The 19123-nt window shown below is 37.5% G+C and overlaps 1 protein-coding gene across 1 annotated transcript in view; it reads right to left on the bottom strand.

Moving 5' to 3' along the window:
• The window catches only part of cyp2r1 (cytochrome P450, family 2, subfamily R, polypeptide 1), an 87551-nt gene extending 69650 nt beyond the window's left edge, over nt 1-17901 (bottom strand). Inside the window, exon 1 of the mRNA XM_084404603.1 lies at nt 17878-17901. The gene's annotated coding sequence lies outside the window, so the exon portion shown is untranslated. The remainder of the gene's footprint in view (nt 1-17877) is intronic.
• Between the last annotated feature and the right edge of the window lie 1222 nt (nt 17902-19123).

Here is a 19123-nt window from a genome sequence, read left to right as displayed (position 1 = left end):
ACGGATACATGCATACCGTAGACGCCTGTATAGAAGAGAGGCTAAAATCGAATCAAACCAAGGGCCTTCAGTATGAGTCCTCGGAAAATATCTCAGATCTGCTTATGTACTGCAAGATTCTCCAGTTGTTTTGTTTGGTTACCACTGAACGGCTCACATCATCAACCTCACGCTACAACATACCATATTGTAAATGACGACATGCTAATATGCCACCTTCTCCCAAGCCCTTACTATTACCTCTATTTCCATATTAAAAGGTAAAATACCCTGGCAAGCTCTCTCTAAATGGGTCCTATTAACAAAATGCATCACACCTTCAAATTCAATTACATTATAAATGCTCATGGCACATTTGTGTCAACGCAGCATGTCAGAATGGCTTAGTGAGGAGACGCCACTTTGTTGTGCGGTAGAGGAGGAGTTAATTAGCCAATCGGATGCAACGTGTAAAAAAGAGAGAGATAAACCAAGTACTTGGATAATCATGCTTTCCTCTTATTTATTTCATTATTTGTTGACAACGTTGAGCTTTTGAAGTCAGAGCTGTCAAAGAAGCAATCTGACACGCGCTCGGCTTATAGGAATGCATAGGGAGAGTGAGCTTTGTTCATTATGCTTAATTTTGAATAAATCTCATAGAAAGCACCAAATTACATTTAAGTGATGTGTTCAAAGCGGCTCAGTTAAAAGCACTTTGAGTGCAAGCATCGCCGCTCGCTTTCTCTTCTCTTTTCTACCCGCTTTCAAGCAGGCACGTTCCTTCGATCGCATTGCTAACGGGGCAGGGTAACTGCGCAGATTAATTTAGACTGGTATAAGGGATGATTTGTACAGACGGGATTGAGCAACGCTTATTAAACACGGGAGGAATTAAAGAAGCCATCTGAAAGACTGCCTGTTTTATGCCAACACACTAATCAGTAATTAGTGCCGTATGCATCCTAATACACGGCCCTACGCGGCACTGAATTCCTGCATTTTGTGAAAGAGAGGATGGAAGGGACCTGAGTTTGACAGGTCTTTCATCATTACCATTTGTGTCTCAACCTCCGAGTCTGATTTGTGGTTATTTAATGATTGTGATGGCATCGTTGCATGTGTTACTCTGCTATGATTGCCTGGAAAGAGAGAAAGAGAGAGCAATAAGCAGCAACAACGGGACCAGTTTTCCAGGGGCACATTAGAGAATTTTGTATTTCACAGACGACCTGTGCTTTGCGTTTTTAATCCCGTCCGAATCTGTCATGTCTGTTTTTTTCTCACACAACCTCAGTAAAAATTCCAGGGCAAATTACCTACTGTTTTTTGGCAAACTCAACGGTCCTCTGAGAAATCTAATCCCGTCCAAATGTGAATGTCTGTGATTGCTGATGTTGTATTATCCTAACGCTTCTCCTCATGTGTTTTTTTTTACCTACCCGAGCTACCGTTTGCGCACCAATCTTCAGAATGCTTTTATTTAATTTCAACACGGTTGGTATCTGACGAAAAAATTACATTATAAAATTAATAAATAGAGCCAAAACACAGACACTGCACATTTTAATATCAGTGTCAAGCAGGGGCGGAGTGGGGCCACTTTTCAGCCCGGGAGTTTCAGGCCCAAAACCGGCCCACTTTTTGCATATTAGCACCTTTTCCAAATTGGATAAATGAAGCAACAGTTCAGCTCTTACTATTGTGTAGCCTAGTTTTTATTAATACCATGGTTCAACAAATAATGTAAAGGTTAAATAACAATTCACATAAGCTGAGAAATTACCAAAAAATATTCCAGTATTCCACAATTTATGTATTAATTTTTGACCGGGAACACAAAAGGTGATGGTGTTATTTTGTTATCAATATTAAATTGCATAATATTTGCAAAGTCTATGAATCGCCATGTATTGGGTGATACAAAAAGGCTAATATTTTTAATAAAATTTTATATTTTGCTTGTGAATAGGTTGACAACGCTACAGCGGTATTAGCCGAATAATTACGTTGCAGCGTTGCTAATGCTAATCATTCCTAGGCCTATCTCTCTTTACCTGTTACCACTTGTGTTTGTCCTCTTGATAAATCTGTAAGCTTGACACATTTGGCAGCATCCTCCTCCAATGCCTTTCTTTTTTTCAACCTTACTTTTTCAGCCCCTCCTGGCCTCTTCCTCCCATCCATCCACCCTGATGCGTACCGTTACGGTAGGGCCGGCCCAGCTATCGGTAGGCGCCGGCGGTGCCGCGGTAGCCTACCTGAGAAAACGTTTTGGAAAAGACGGGCTATGGACCCAACCAACTCTATGGGAGGGGAGGGGAGGGGAGAACTCCCTCACATAGTACAACACATGCAGAGGCTGCGCGCTGCGGTGTCAGAATGCAGAACGAGTGTAGCCTAATGTAACTAACGTGACAAATGTAAAAAAAATAAATAAAAATAAATTCCTCGACCGGCCCAAAAGTGAAGCGGCCCACCGGGAATTCTCCCGATTCTCCACCCCAGGCCTGGTGTCAAGTAAGGTAGGCCTACTTGTCTAGATGTCTCTACTCACTTATGTGGGTTTATTATGAACAGCCACTTCAATAAACTTATATGAAGTTAATTTAAATAGGGTTTTAATAATAAATAAAGTTATACCAATAAGTAATTCATTTAAAGAACATATACTTGATGCACGCAAACATGGAGGTGTTAGTCCTGTCCGAATCAGTACATGAAATCACAGACACCAGATTATAAAAATTGTGGCTCAAACTACATTTGGAAAACTAATGTAAGGACTATAGGCTATTCAGAAAACAGAAATAGTGAATTTACCTCCTAGTACAAGTTATTGAGTCATAAATGTTGAGAACCACTGCACTTACCCGCTGAAAAATCCAGCTGCACTTACCCGCTGGTCACCAACATGGGAAGGGGGAGAGTGGCATAGGGGTGCTGGTTTGCTGGTTGCTAGCTCTAACTTTTCCAGCAGGGTAAAAAAAAAAAAAAGAAAAGTTTTTCAAAAGTGAATCATGTGATATTTCAGCGACATTAGTTAACCAATCTAATTGTCTAATTGACATTAGTTAGTGGCAATCTAGTGTAACTAGTCATTAAAATCATTCAACTAGTGCTGCACTTTATTTAAATGAACTAAATGTCATTCTTTTCAGTGCAAACATGCCTCCATTCTATGTACATTAGACTCATTACAGACTGCACATACTCACAAAACCACCTGTACATGGAACTTCATTTAATTCAATAATGAGCATTATTATCCTATAACCAAGTGTTGATTCAGGTGTTAGGGTCACCTTCCACAATCTAGCTCTCTAACTGACCTGCAAGATAGGAATTGCATTCAGCCCAGATTTTGTGGATGCGTTTGTGCATTTACCTGATTTGCATAAATTCTTCGTATGAATCGGCAACTAAAACAACACAGAAAGCATGTGAACATATACTGTGCTATCAGCAGGCACAATTCTTTCCTAGTAGTGAGCAACTGAGACAAGATGTTGTAGTGTAGCTGGTTTGCACAGGATATGAAAAGTGAAAAGATAGACTTTATCAGTGCAGTCATGCTTAGCATCTCAGTTTAATGCATTCTGCAGCAAAACACCGTTGTTCAGTATGATTTATTCAAGAGGATCTTAACAATAACATGAGAGACAATGCTGTGGGTAAAGGAGAGATGAATAAACCATGTGAATGTCTCTTAAACATTGATAACACTCTAACGCCCAGTTACATTGCTAAGATTTCAAGGATCGCATGTCCCAGAGCAGTAGACAGAACTGTGAAGCCCAACAGGTGAAGAAGATGTATTTGGGGAGGTGATTTGATACTCATATTTAACCCTGAAAAGAGAGGAGATGAACTTGAAATTCCAAACATCCCATTGACTTCAATTGTTTTTATTTTGAACTAATTATAAAAAAAAATTCTATCCCCAAGCCCTATATATATAATATACTGTATAATATATATATCACTGGATTATTACAAAATGTAAACTGATATTTCCTATCAGCAAAATATATAAATAAAGGGTTTAAAACCTTTTTTTGTGGTGAAAATACTAACGTGCCTAAGACTTTTGCACAGTGCTGTACATATATATATATTTGTCCCTTTATGAAACTTCCATATGGAGGGAAAAATCCATAAGGAAATCATGGTGTGTTGAGGTTTTTCTATTGCTTTGGGGACATTTTCCAAATGTTTAGTAAACCCACTCACTCAAACCTCTCACACACACATTGTTTGATTCGCACATGAAAATCACTTGCATAAAATTCTGTTCCATGTCGAAACAGCATGTATCCCAACCTGCCCACAAAGAGGTTCCCTAAACGCAAAAAAAACAACAACGCACGCACACACACACACACACGCAACAGAGTCTGCTCTCTATCTCCCACACAAGCACAAGAACTTCACACGGATACATGCATGTATTTTCAGAGTTAACTGCATGTTCCTCGTGTTGTCATACTGATGGATGGTGACTATCAGCTCTGTTTGGGACTGGTGGACTTCATTATGAACCAGAAACTTCTCCTGTCAAAAAAGAGGCAGATGAATAAGTGTGTGAGAAAGAGAGAAAGATTACATTCTCTACCGCCGGAGAAAAACATCCAGCTTTTAAGCTGCTAAACAGAATGCTTAATAAATAGATCTAAACACTCCATTATTCACACATTCTTTGTTCAGTGCTAACTGTTTACCCAGTGTCATATTACAATAACTTGTGTTGACTGACACAAAAAAAGATTAATTGATGCCTGGCAGCAATGCAAATCAAAACCATAGCGAGCAATTAAGATCAGGCTGCGATTATGAATTAATGAAGAGGGGGCATTATTGAAAGATTAATAGTTGAAATGAGTTGCGGTTGTGGCTTCACAGTATTTATGGTTGATAGAAAGCATAAGTACAAGGCGAGTTCAAGCATGACCAAGTGATTTCCCTTACATTATCAGCCATATATCATGAGGAGGACGAGGAGGGAGACAAAGAACAGACAGATGGAGGTGAAGACCTCAGAAGTTAATGAGCACAACACTCTGAATCATGTAAACAAGCAACACAAAGTTGTCAAGACTCCAGTCACACTAGAATCTGTGTCTGTCCATGTGCATTGCTTTGATGCTAGAATCACTGGAACAAATGGTACACTGTACTGTACGAGTCTACGAAATGATAAATAAGTTGATACAGTTTCGGGGTAAAATGACTAGTGGTGCTAAAAGCCCAGAGACTTATACTCTAATGAGTTAAATCACCATTTGAGGAGGTTATCTGGTTATTATGACTTTACTCAGAACTACTGTACAGTATGGATTCAGAAAGTGCAGCCTAAGGGTGAGTAGATGCTGACAGGTTTTTAATTTTTCATATACTGTACCAATATTTGATGCATATACTAACTATATGAATAGAACTATTTTGGGTAACACTAACTGCATGCTATGAATCATTAGTTACGCATTAGTAAATAGTTAATTTATCATTTATAAAGCATTAATAGGCATTGATAAGCAGTTTATAAATACAGCTATAAATGCTTTATTCTTGATTCATAAGCATATATATATATAAATAAATAAATGTGTATAATAATTGTATTTTTATACTTTATTAATCATCAGTTTATCATTTTTAAAACCAGTCATTTAGGAGTTGTCAGTGGTCCATAAAATCATTTAGAGAGTGCAAGTAAATAATTAATAATCTTATTATTTAGACATATAATAGTTACTCAGTGTGTTAATAAATGCTTTATTAACACGTATTCTTACTGTAATTCATGTCTAATTCAGGTAGTTACAAAACATTTAGTAGTTGTCAGTTAACCATTTTTGTGAGCTCATCTAAAGGACTATTTATGCCTCGTAAAGCTTTTACAGAGGAGATTTAAAGTGAACATGCTTGAGCTTCTGTTTACAACTGATGTGTGAATTGAGTTTTTATATGTGAATAAAAGCCTAAATTCAATCTGTCTTTAGAAAATTGTGGACTAAACCTCTCAATTCATATGGTTTATTTTTACGATCTCTTTTTTAATGGTCAAAGTGTCAGTTAAGTAACTGTCTATGGAGAGTACAGAAAGCTCTCATTTGATCTTCATGTGTTCCGAAGATGAACAAAAGTCTTACGGGTTTGGAACGAAATGAGGGTGAGTAATTAGTGACAGATTTATTTTTGCGTGAACAATCTCTTTAAGGTAACTGAAAGTGCTAGTAGACTCCCTAGGAAACAAATAAACAGATATAATTTACATTGACTGCTCTGAAACTAGTGTCCTCTTGTAAGGTTGAATTTTGGATTTTAAATTCAATTTAAATTCCATGATTGGGGTAGGTTTAGGGTTAGGAAACAAAATTACTGATGGTTGTGTTGACTGATTTATGATAGTGAAGTTGTAAAGTTATAGTAAGAATCAACTGTATCTTTTTAAACATATTAATGCCTCATCTGTGTAGGAGAAAAACCCTCACATTTAGTGCTTCTTGATGGACATTTTACCTGGAAAATGCAGTGGTTTTGAACTTAGACAACATATTATTTCAGCCTTTGCAGCCTTTTTTTCATTGGATGTCTATCTGGGCCAGAACCAACCTCTGTCTCCCGCATAAGTGCCTCAGCTCAATCCGCAAGGTCACAGCTTCGACTGTGCATGCATTTCTTCATACAAAAGGCACAAATTTGCCATTTTTCTTGCGTTTGTCATGTATATACATACTCTGACCTAAATTCACTCGTTTTTGTGGTGGGGTGGACATAATGACACACATCAGCACTTATCTTTCTAGCCACATGAATAAAGATCTACATGGCAGGCCATTATTAAATCAAAATGTGGAAAGCGTCCAAAGTGTATACTGAGAGAGCAGAGATGCCATCTTCAATAGCTGCGCTCCTTTCTTCTCCATCTCTCTCCCTCTTTCCCCTGGTAGCGAGGCAGACACATTCCAATGAGGAGCGCCGCCGTTCCTCCTAAAAGGCATTAATGTGGAGGCAGCCAGTGTCCCTCTGGTTGTGTGTCATTTGAGTTAATCACCATGAAAAAGACCACCCCACAGCAGGCCTTCCATTTACCCCAGCTCCTGTTTTCTGCCATGTCCCCACTGAAAACAAGGCGCGCTTTCAGCGTTTAATGTGAGGATACAAGGCCCGCCATTCCCTGCTCGATTCTCTTGACAGAGAAATAGTTTCCGCAGACACACACAGACCATGTCAGCTCAAATGCGCACAAAGAAGCACAATACCCCTCAGCCTGTTGGATGGAATGGAACTTCTCTGACAGTGAGATGGGCCCTGCTTTCTGAAAGCCCCAGCCAATCACCAGGGAAAAGGAGCTGTGTAGTGCAGCGCTGGTGAAGGAGTACACAATATTACAATTATTATTCTCCCAGGATGTGGAGCGAGAATATTTAGTTCAAAAAGGTCGAACTGTGTTTTTCACTAATGCTAAAAGAGGTCAAAGATGGATCACAACAAATACGCACACAAACTGGGTTTACAGAAAAAACTGCACAAGGATAGAATAATTGATATTATATATGTATAAAACTGTATTAATTCACTCACCCACATGTCTTTCCAAACCTGTGTGACTGTGTATTTTGTATAACAAAAAAAGAATATACTGAGAAATATCTCACTGTTTTCTTTTTTGTGCATACAATGGAAGTCAATGGTAACCAAAACTGTTTGGTTGCCAACATTCTTCAACATTTCTTCTTTTGTGGTCCGCAGAAGAGGGTCAGTCACAGAGGGTTGAAATGACATGAGCACGAGTAAATTATGAGAGAATTTTCATTTTTGGGTTCACAATCATTAGATAATGACAACGATAATCTAAATGTAAAAATAGGGTAAAGAGCATGTACAATTAAATATCCAATATCGGACAAAATATGTCTACTTAAATTGAATTAACATAAACTTAATATTTGTATTTAATTTCAGACAAATAATGTGTTCTTGTATATTACAAAACTTGTTTGGATGGTATCATTTGATTTCACAGAATAAATAAAAAAAGTCACAAACTATTAATCACAAGATACTATTATAGAGAGATGCTGCTTTTATGACAATGCTGAAGGTGAATAGAGAGTAAATGACAAACAGGCACTTCTGACAGAGCACAGCGCAAAATAAAGTGTAAAAATATCTATGAAACAGCAATGAAAAGTATGAGTAAACAAAGCATTCAAATAGAGGGTGAAACATGCAGACAGCCATTAGAGTACTGCTTTCTCCGTGCAGGTCTGGGGTCTGAGAAAACAAGGACCCAAAGACCTATTCGTCTATTCTGTGTCCTGTGATGAACAACATCCTCCACAGCGCCACACCATTTATAAAAATATAATAATAATAATAAACACATTGCAAACAGACAATGTAAACTTTATAAGAGTGACCCACAAATGCAATATACAATTTCCACACAAAATTGTTGTTGATGGGTCTCCTCTCCGTTCTATATAATTTCGTATTGGACCCTCATTTATAGACCATATGGAGTGAGAGAGAGAGAAAATAGTGCAATAAAAGCATGCACTGACCAGTTAATATCACACTCGTGGCCTGAACCATGCTCTTGAGCATCTCAGATGTGTAGTGCTGATGCTGCAAGCAGCATGCGTGTCTAACACAAATATTTCATTACCAATTCATATCTCCAACTGATCTCTCTCTCTCCAAATCACCACCAGATATAAATGACTTCCTCAAATGTTATTTTGCCATTTATTTCCACTTCGGCGCTTATTTAAATGTTCGCCCCTCTCTCTTTCTCTCACTTATCTGCCATAGTGGTAAATAGGAGAATTCTTTACTTAATTCCATTAAGTTTGTGCCGCCGCTCCATCTCTCTGCGCTATGAGCATCAGTATTGCAGCTCGGCCTGTCTCTTAGCAGTTCTGCATGGCTGCTCTGGGATAGAACATGACAGTTACATTAATGTCTCTATGTAAATTGCCCCTTGCACATGGACCAGCAGGCAAAAAAAAAAAAAGGAGAAGAAGAAGAAGAAGAAGAAAAACGCAGAGGGGCATCCATTGCCCCTGTGACAGCAGAAATTACAACAACATTCATTGTGTGTCGGCCCAGAACGCCCGAGTCTATTATGGAATACGGCAATTTCACTGAGTCTCCATCCAGGCAGATGGACAGGCAGGGCCAGCGCAGTGGCTAAAAAGCAATGACAACCAGCGATTCTCCCCCCTGCGGGCGCTCTCTTTTTAACAAAGCAATGAAAAATAGAGAAGATGGGGGAGGTTAGGCAACCTGGGCACATCAATAGACAGTTTGTGGCATGTTTCAGTCAAAATGACACCTTGCAACCACTGTGTAAAAACTGATGTTTCCTGAGTTATCAACATACAAAACATTTAAAAAATGTACTGTATATATATATATATATGTCTGAGAAATCATTTTATATCCTTGTATAAAACTACTTTTATGAATCAAACATTTTAGACAATACAAGACGCAAGTGTTTTCATACACTTGAGTGTGTCTAAAGGCCTCAAGGAAAGAAGTATACACCCTATCGTTGAAAAGTTCAGGGTCCGTACATTTTTTATGAGTACTTTTATACAGCAAGGATGCATTATTTATTTATTTAATTTATTTAATCTTTATTTTATCAGGAAGTCTCACTGAGATCGTTGATCTCTTTTACAAGAGACACCTGGCCAATGAAGCAGCCATGCAAACCCACAATACAACATATACAACACGTATTTAAACACAGAGGTCTTTACAAAAAAACAAACACCACATTTTTATGATTGCCTTAAATTCATCAATAGATATGTATTAAAAAAAAAATTTGACCAAAATTTGACCAAGGTCCATAAAAGGAAAAATCAGTTTTTGAACTTTTTACATCAAAGAATCCTAAAAAGAATGTAATCACATTTTCCACAAAAATATCAAGCAGCGTAACTGTTTTCAATATTCTCATGTAGAGCTGAGGAGTAATGACTGCTGAAATTTTTTAATCTGTAGTAATATTTCACAATATTATAGTTTTTACTGAAAATCGTACCGACCCCAAACTTTTGAAAGTAATTTTAAATCTTTGATCTCTTAATTAGGGTAAGTGTGATTGAGAAATAAGAGGGCGTTGTTGTTATAGTACATTGTAAAGTAATGTCCATTGGACACTGCAGGTGATGCGCATATGCATGTGTGCAGTCACACACACACACACAGCAACAGACATTAGGAAAATCTCAGCGACAAGCAAGGCCCAGGAGAACATACCCTTTAATCTAGCCTAGGTCAGTTTAGTTTCCAATAGAAATCTCCATGAGGCATTCTCTCACGTGCTGACATGTTGCTTTTAGTTGTCTATTTCAGGTCTTTTCCAAGGCCTTTTTGAACACCACCGTCACTGCAAGCCAAGTCTAAATTACACACAAGGAAAAGCCAAGGAAGGAAAAGCAATCACCACAGCTGGTCACCCCAAATTGTACAGAAAGCAAAGAAAAAACAAAGACAACAGAAACATGCTGGTTGAAATACTGACACCAGCTGTGCAATCTCAGAATAGAAACATAGAAACACACATACGCACAAATTCAGCATGCCAGTAAATCATTGTTGAAGATGTGTACAAGTGGAAAAGAATTACAGAATAAAGGACATCATATCTCTTTGAAGTCATCTTCAATTCTAGTCCTGTTGATTAAGAGGGGCATAAAGCAACTGTTCCTGTCGGGGTAGTTTAGGTTTAGAGGTGTGAGTGGATGGATTCCTGCTTGTGCAGTCAAGAGGTACAGCTGCCGCTGACTCTGAGACACACAATTCACTCGCACTATAGTCTGCATCAGCAGAAGCAAAAGCAGTGTCACAGTACAGGAAATGAAAGAGAGCAATATTTATTGGTAAACTATTCTTAGTCATGCTAAACTTAACATTTACACCAGGCTGAAATGAGCCATTTGGCTAATACTTTTACTCTTGGATCACAAATTTATCAAGCAAACATTTTTAACCCTCTGATGCAGAGATTCCCAAACAACCTTTAAAATAAAAAAAAAGTTTTAAACCCTCAAACTAGGCCTAATATTTTGGCAGAAAACTGCAGGGAGAATCTGTGTTTAGTTGACCAAAGGTTTATACACGATTCTTGTTACAAATCTAGAACAATGCTGACATCCACAAAAATGTTGGAAATTATGCAAAATGTGAAAAAGTGATCCTGGCGGATGTTACATTTCAAAATGTATGTTGTGTTTTAAGTGACATGAAGTTCATGTGGAGAAAGCATTTACTGTGAATCGAAACACTCCAAGACACCGAAAACTTCAGATCATGAGCTGCTTGAGTGTAACACATTATACTAATCGCAAAAAGCTGCGTTTAATAATTGATTTTTATAACAAAAACTATTATTAGTGCAACCCTATTAATTTGATATTTTAATGATTTTTTTTATCAACTCATGAGTGCCATGCAGTTCTTTCACAAACCCCTGTTTAGAAACACTGCTCTGGTGTCCACAAAACCGGAGAATTATTTTAGTCATTTTTAACCATCCAGGTTAAAAATGTGTGTTGTTTTTATTTATTTATTTATGACAAAATATATTTAACATGCCTGACAAAGTGGTGATGCATCAAGTGCCCCTGAAATATTTATTCCTATATTCTTTTGCAGAAGACAAATGTGAAATTCTTTTTAAAAAAGATAATAATAATAATAATAATAACAACAATAATTTATTACTATTATATAATTAGGGAATTGTAAAAATCTTATACATCTTAAGATATTATTTTTGTTTTGAGAGTTTAAACGATCTGATTACCAACATTCTTTAAAATATCTTGATGTTGTTTATATGTCTTTGTGGTGTTTTTAATATACGTTAAGACAAACCATGTGCAAATTCATCGGTCAACACCACTGCGAGCATTTTCTCTTTAAAATGGCACAATAAAAACTGTACAAAAGTCTCAAAAACACGGTTTGAAAGTGCCCCTCTCTCCTACCATCACAAACTTGTAACCAATCCCATCAACGTGCGGGACAGGGCTTTTCTCCAAAAACTTTCTATGATGTTTAAAGCGTTTCTAAGGATGTTGATGCCAAAGCCAAAGAGCGATACATAAAACGCATTACCATTCTGACATCGACTTGTAGACGAGCCTGTATAATTCACGCTTCCTCTTCTGAATCAGTTTCTGGTTCAAACATTTATGCCGGAATCAAACCAATATTTCCGCTTGCCATTGTGTAGCGTTTACTTTAGTAAAGTTGACCGAATGGATCAGGTAGTATGTGCTGGTGTAAGGCAGGGACTAATTTGCATATTCATGGCTCTGCATATACTAAATGAAGCAAGGGTGTAGAGTTACATTCAAGCTATTTTAAGGCATGAAGAAATTATTTTCATGGGAAAAAACATAACCATTTTGATTGTCAAGGATGTTTTAAGGGATACAATTATTGACTACGGGGGGCTTTAATAATTCATGCATCAAAGGGTTAAACAGGTATTTTACATTCAAATAAAATGATTCAAAGACATACTCAGAAAGTGTTGGTGACCTTTGATAAACAGTCAGATGGTGTCTATCGCTGGAAATAAATAGAGCAGGAGCCAAGGTGGAATCCCACAACTGTAAACTTCAAAGTGTGTGAAATGTGTACTGTATCTACAGACAGAAAGGATCTGAATGCTTTGTGGTGAGAGACAAAGCAGAGACAACATACAGCATTCAGAGTGAGGTGGAGGTCTCACAGAAGGGGATTTTCTGCAGAGGGGAGCGCTCAGGTTTTGAAGTTTGGGAGCATTCCCAGCATGAAAGCAGAGTTAACTTGAAGAACAAGACAGAATCACTTTAGGCTATGTCCTGAAGCCATGTGACCAGCATGTGACCATGTGACCAGTCAACCTCACACTTGCTATGAGACTGCAGACATACAGTATCAGACAGAATAAGTGGATACCTGGAGGCCAATGACACGTCAGCCACGCGTGTTTGTGTGCTGCTGCTACAGTAGTGTCACTCATCGGAGAGATGTGTTCTTAAGAAGTAGTGTGCATTCGCTCAGGGCAGACAGAATTGTAGCGCAGCTCTTTTCACACACTGAGGATCTGTTCCAAAACACAGCGAGCTGCCTTGCTGTCTGCTGACTACATAAGCAACTGCGCTCTGAAGGTGAGCCTTGTGACTGATTTGAGTCTACATAGGAATCCTTAATTTTGCAATGAAACGCAAGAAGCGACAGAGCTTTTCTTTCGTATTATGACAACAGATTAAAAAAATAAATAAAAAATAAAAAAGTAGGGTGGGGATTTGGTTCTATCCAATGTGAGCTGGCAGTTGATTGTAAGAAGAGGGCAGGGTTTAATGACTAAATGATTGGAGAAATCCAGCATATATCACCAGAGAGAAGTCTGTCGTTTCAACGGAAGATCAAGTTACAAGCTAAAAAAGAAATACAAAAAAAAAACCTTTTCTACAATAAGATCACTAACATGCATTTAGAAATCATATAGGGGGAATTTTCATTTCCTGCTGACTTAAAATACACCTTTTTTTAAGCCTTAAGATTTTCGCATTACAATTAATTGTAAAATTCCATCAAATTAAATAATCCTTACATATTTTAATTGAACAATCCCTTATTCAAATAAAATATGTAAAGATTATTCAATTCAATTTGATGAAATATTACTATTAATTAAAATGCTAAATCTTAAAAGAAGGCTTACATTTTTTTGTGAGTGTAAAACACCAGTGCATGGGAGACTCAACTCACAACTTGGTTAGCGTGTTGCTTAGCTAATAGGGTTTTATTTGTTTTATTTATTTATTTAATAACTAGTACGTTTTATTATATATCACACCTTTTTAAGTGAATGTTTTCAAGTGCTGCAATGTGACCATCCTCTAGACTAGAGATTACAGTAGGAATTTAATATTCAGCTAACATGTTTAATAATACATGTGTTGTAAACTATACCTGTACAAACAAACAAACAAACAGACAAACAAAAATAAATAAATAAATGTTTAATTAGACCAAACAATTTTTCTATGTTTTTCATTATGGAATAAAATGTAAAGTATATAATATTTATAACAGGCATGCTTTAAAATGCTGCCTATGTAGGCAGCTCACTAGGTTTTGGAACAGAGCCACTATGTTCAACAGAAACAACAGGAGTTCATTCTAAAAACAACCTCAAATCTATGTGCTATTTTCCACTCCAAAAAAAGAAAAAAAGAAAGAAAAGAAAACGGTTGAGAACATAAACAAACAAACAAACAACATAGTGCTGGTATCAAAAAGGAGCCAGTTTGATTTGTCGCATTAACAGCGCATGCAAAAAGGGGTGGTGACGAAAAAAAGAAAGAATTATATACACACACACACACACACACACACACACACACACATATATATATATATATATATATATATATATATACACACACACACACACACACATATATATATACGGTATATATATAAATAAAATAATCTATATATAAATTAATAAATAAATAAAGAGAAAGACGGAAACAATCCAAGACGATATTCCTGTAGGCCTCAGCCATCAGTCAAAATGATGAATGTGAGTAACTAAACTGTGGACATAGATCTGCCAGGTCTCGCGTGGTCCCACTGACATCGCATTTAATTATAACGCATGTCTAATTGAAAACCCCCTGGAAAAAGGCGGGATATTGTGGTCTCTCTCCCTCTCTCTACGCCCGTGGCAGGCCACGGAAAGTTAATTAATTAGGAGGCACCTCCTCCCTCCTTTATCTTGAGTTACTATCAGCCCTGCCTCACTGAGCTGATGAGATTTTCAGCCAGCTTTCATCTCGTGGAAGAAAAAAACAGAATGGCGTGAGGAGAGTGTTATCAAATGAGCTGTTGAAGCAGCCAGTGAATATGTCATTGACTGTGACTGCTCCCGGAGTGAATGGTGATTTATCCACATGACTCCCGTCATACTAACGGTGTGTGTGTGTGTGTGTGTGTGTGCGTACATGCCTGTCAGGACTGGTGGACCTCTTTCCCCCTCATTCAATGCACTCACATCTGTATTAATACCATTCTGCTCTCAAATTAGCCCTCAGCAACCCAGAACTTGAACTAACATCTTCTAGATAAAAGAGGATCAATACTTTACAGCCCAGAAGAAGACTGTCATATGTTGGGCATGATTTTGGAAGCGAGATGCCCTCTTTTATAAACTCAGATAGCACAATAACTTGAAAAGAAAACGGAAGACTCCACAAACTATGCTTTTATACTTGCATGTGTTGAAAGCCAAGTAAACAGGATTTGTGAAACACTGACAGGCGCCCATTGATCCCTTCAGTGCTGACTGCAGATGAGACACTTTAAAGATGTTTATATTTATCCATCTTCTGTACGTCTGTGTGTGTCTGTGTGAATTAATAATGTGAGTATCAGGCCACCAAAGAGTTTCTGTCTTTTCATGATGGGGTGTCTGACAACAAGGCAAACTAGGTCCTCTACCACCAATGACGTGCTTGTTGGTAGAGCTGGGACCAGAGCAGGTGGCTAGAACGGACCAGGGTGTGTTTTTAAGTGTGTGAGTGTCTCTTACTCTGCCATAGAGGTAATTAATGAACCCCTGAACCTGTGGAACTCTGTTGAAAGGCTGCCAGCAGATAGTCAGCGGTAAATCAAGAACCTCAATGCCAAATCAAAAGAAATCAGTTGATCTCTGCATAAACATGAGATCGGAGACACACCAGGCGGCGTCTGCCTGCTCTGACACCTCGTCCCATCAAATCACCCGCTTCAACACCCACCACCCACCACACACACACACACAGACAGACACAGACCATCCTTTTCTGCACTGAGCCGAAGTCATCTAATGCTCATCTCACCTATATCATATCATGCGGGAGAAAGAATTGTGCATTTTTTTTAATTCATTTAAAAAATACTGTGATTTAAAATAAAAAGTTTTCCTAGATAATGTGGACCACTACACAATTATTATAACTAAACTGATCAATACATCTTCAGGTGTGAGCAGGGATAACAAAATTTTTTCCTTTGCCCATTTATTTAGAAAACGTTTAGTTAGTATAAACCTTTTAATAAATTCTGCCTCAAACATCTTAGTAGTTATTTTAGTGTCAACTATATTTATAACTATTAAACAATTAAAGTAAAAGTATACAAAAGCCATGCTAGGGGCATTAGATTATATGTAAACAATCAAGACAATCGTTACAAGCATGCCAACACGAGTGAAAAACTACACTCATGTTAATATCTCCCACTCACATTTTCATTTTAATATATAAGCTAAATATTTGCCCTCTGCATTAATTCACTGGACCTTCATTTCATACAAACAGGAATAATGCAGAATACTTTTTATTATTGCTACCATACAGGTCATAAACAAGCGTTAACCGTTTATTTAAAGCGATAGTTCAAATGTACTCAACCTCAGGCCATCCAAGATGTTGTTTTTTTTCCGTTTTTTTTCAGTAGAACAGTAAAGAAGATCTCTAACTGTAACTGTAGTCCTCGCTCAGGACCATTTGCAGAGACTTTGGATTATAGGCAATAATGTTGTAAATAATGTTCAGTTTCTTGCATAGACCGATGGTTTTGCTTCATAAGAGCTCAATGTATCGTCAAGAGCTACGGGTATTCATTTTGTTTTGCCTGTATATGTTTTTTGACTCTCAAAGTGACAGTAGCCATTGACTTGAATTGTATGAATCACCAAAAAACGTTTTCACTGTTCAACTAGTGAAAAAAGACACCGACATCTGGGATGGCCTGAGGGTGAGTAAATTAAGAGCAAATTTTCTTTTAATGTCTGGTGGAGAGATAACAGTTAATATGTATTTATTACAAAATAGAATTATGATCGTAAAACCAAATATAAGGATTTACAAAGCCCAAAAAACACAAAACTGTGTGTTATTTTGGGAGTAAGGAGAGGATAGAATTTGCATAAATTGAGTGTTATGCTCACTCCTAAATTTTATTCATGTAATTCTTTCTTTCAGAAATTAATCTGAAAAATCATACATTTTGAAGCCTAACTACCACACTTGCTCAAGAACACAACTCGGATACACCTTCAGCCACCAGCACATCGGCGTTTGCGATTTCTCAGTAATTAGCATGTTGAGAAATCACTGTCTTCTTATTTCAACATTCCCACTGTGACTAAAGCAAACAGGTATGCATCATTATCACCTCTTAGGTGTAGAATTAAACATTTTTCTAAAGACGCTCGCTCATTTAAACATGGAGACAACGGCACTGGGTAATTCATGACATATCAGGTACGTGGAAAACATTTTATTATAATTAGATGCTAATTAGCAAGATAAAAACAGAAAATCATCAGAAAGTCATACTACAGTGTGTCCTACAAAATCCTTAAGGATCCAGCTGATTTTAATAAACACAAAGCAGCCAGGACTGTATTGTATGACGGTTTGAGTGAGTGAACCGGCATGCCTCAATTCTTTTCTCCCCGAGTCCTAATTGGCCCAGTCAACAGCAGCCAGGCCACATCAGCGTTATATACTCAGACACATCCATTTGTTTAACAACCTTGAGCGTTTGAAGAAGACAGATGAAAGGGGAGTCTTGGACAACTGCATTAGAGCCTCCCGACCACAAAAGAAATACCCTGCTTCATTAAAATGATAATACGGCAAAAAGACCCCAGCCCACGTGCATACTCTCTGAAGTACAAAAAGCCTTGTATTAGCCTACACAGCTACAGTAGATCCCCCCTCTTCCCAATCAAATCGAACTGTCATCTGAGGAGACAGGTCATTTACATTCATGATAAAATGATCTTGCATTTTTTATTTGTCTTGGAAATTAAAGACTTACTTAATCATTGTGGATGGAAGTGGGGGCCCGGGCGATGTAGTCATGTGTTTCTGATTGCATTAGGACTGATGTGGCGTGGCGTGATGGATATTTAATAGTTAAGCTGTCCCTCTGTATCATGTCACAGGCCCCTGATGCACCCGATGCTCCGCAGAACGGCGGCGGTTGCAGGATGGCTTTAATTATTAGGCCAATCATGGGAGTAGGTCTAGAAGAGAAAGAAAAGAGAGATCCCATCATGGAGAGCATCTCCAAGGTGAACCGCACTCGGGACTTTACACTTGATATTGGTGTCAAATTAACTTTGAACCCGTAAAAACGTTTCAGTGGGTTCCCCTGTTGTTTTGGACCTCAACATTTTCCAAAATATGATAGTTTTATGTTCCTCAGAAAAAGATAAATGCTGTACATTTCATTTTTGAGAATTGTATAAATACACATACACAAACTATTGTTTAAAAGTTTAGTAGATAGTAACATTTTATAAAATTATTCTGCAAGGATGCATTAAATTGATCAAAAGTGGCTTTTTGTCTATCAAAAAAAAGTATGTTTCCAAAAAAAAAAAAAAATGTTTTTAACAATTATCATTTCTTGAGCACCCAATCAATATTTAGAATGACTTCTGAAGGATCATGTGAAACTAAAGACTGGAGTAATGGCTGCTGAAAATTCAAATTTGCCATCAGAGGAAAAATTTAATGTAAAAATATATTAAAATAGAAAACATTTTGTTTAAATTATAATAATATTTCACAATATTACAATATTTTCATTTTTTATCAAACAAGCCTTAGTGACCATAAGAAAAAATGGACAGAGAGAGAGAGAAAGTAGGGGAAGAGAGATTTTTCGCCCCAAGCCCCTGTGAATTGTATAGGAAGAGGCACTAGTGGTGTGGCTTTCGGAGGCCCCAAATGAAGATAGTTACAAAGTATAATAATACCATTTTTTAAATATTATTTTGTAATTACACAAATCAGTAGATTTTAAACAATACTGTGAATCTTAAATAATATTTTAAACGTTTTTTTAAATATATATTTGTAGACCACCTCATTCTGCACAAATGTGGTGAAACACAATGGCCGCTTTATGAGTTAATAAGAATGAAGGGCTGCTCTCGCAGTGGTGTTTTTTTCCTCTCTGCCGCCTGAAACAGATGATGGGCCATCTGCTAGAGGACAATGCTAATCACAGGGCGGCGTGCAACGCTGGTGTGGATGAATGGCCAGGCTGGGCTCTC

This window comes from Rutilus rutilus (genome assembly GCF_951802725.1).
Source record: "Rutilus rutilus genome assembly, chromosome: 3".
NCBI classification, from domain to species: Eukaryota; Metazoa; Chordata; class Actinopteri; order Cypriniformes; family Leuciscidae; genus Rutilus; species Rutilus rutilus.
This window is presented reverse-complemented; position numbering and strand designations above follow the sequence as displayed.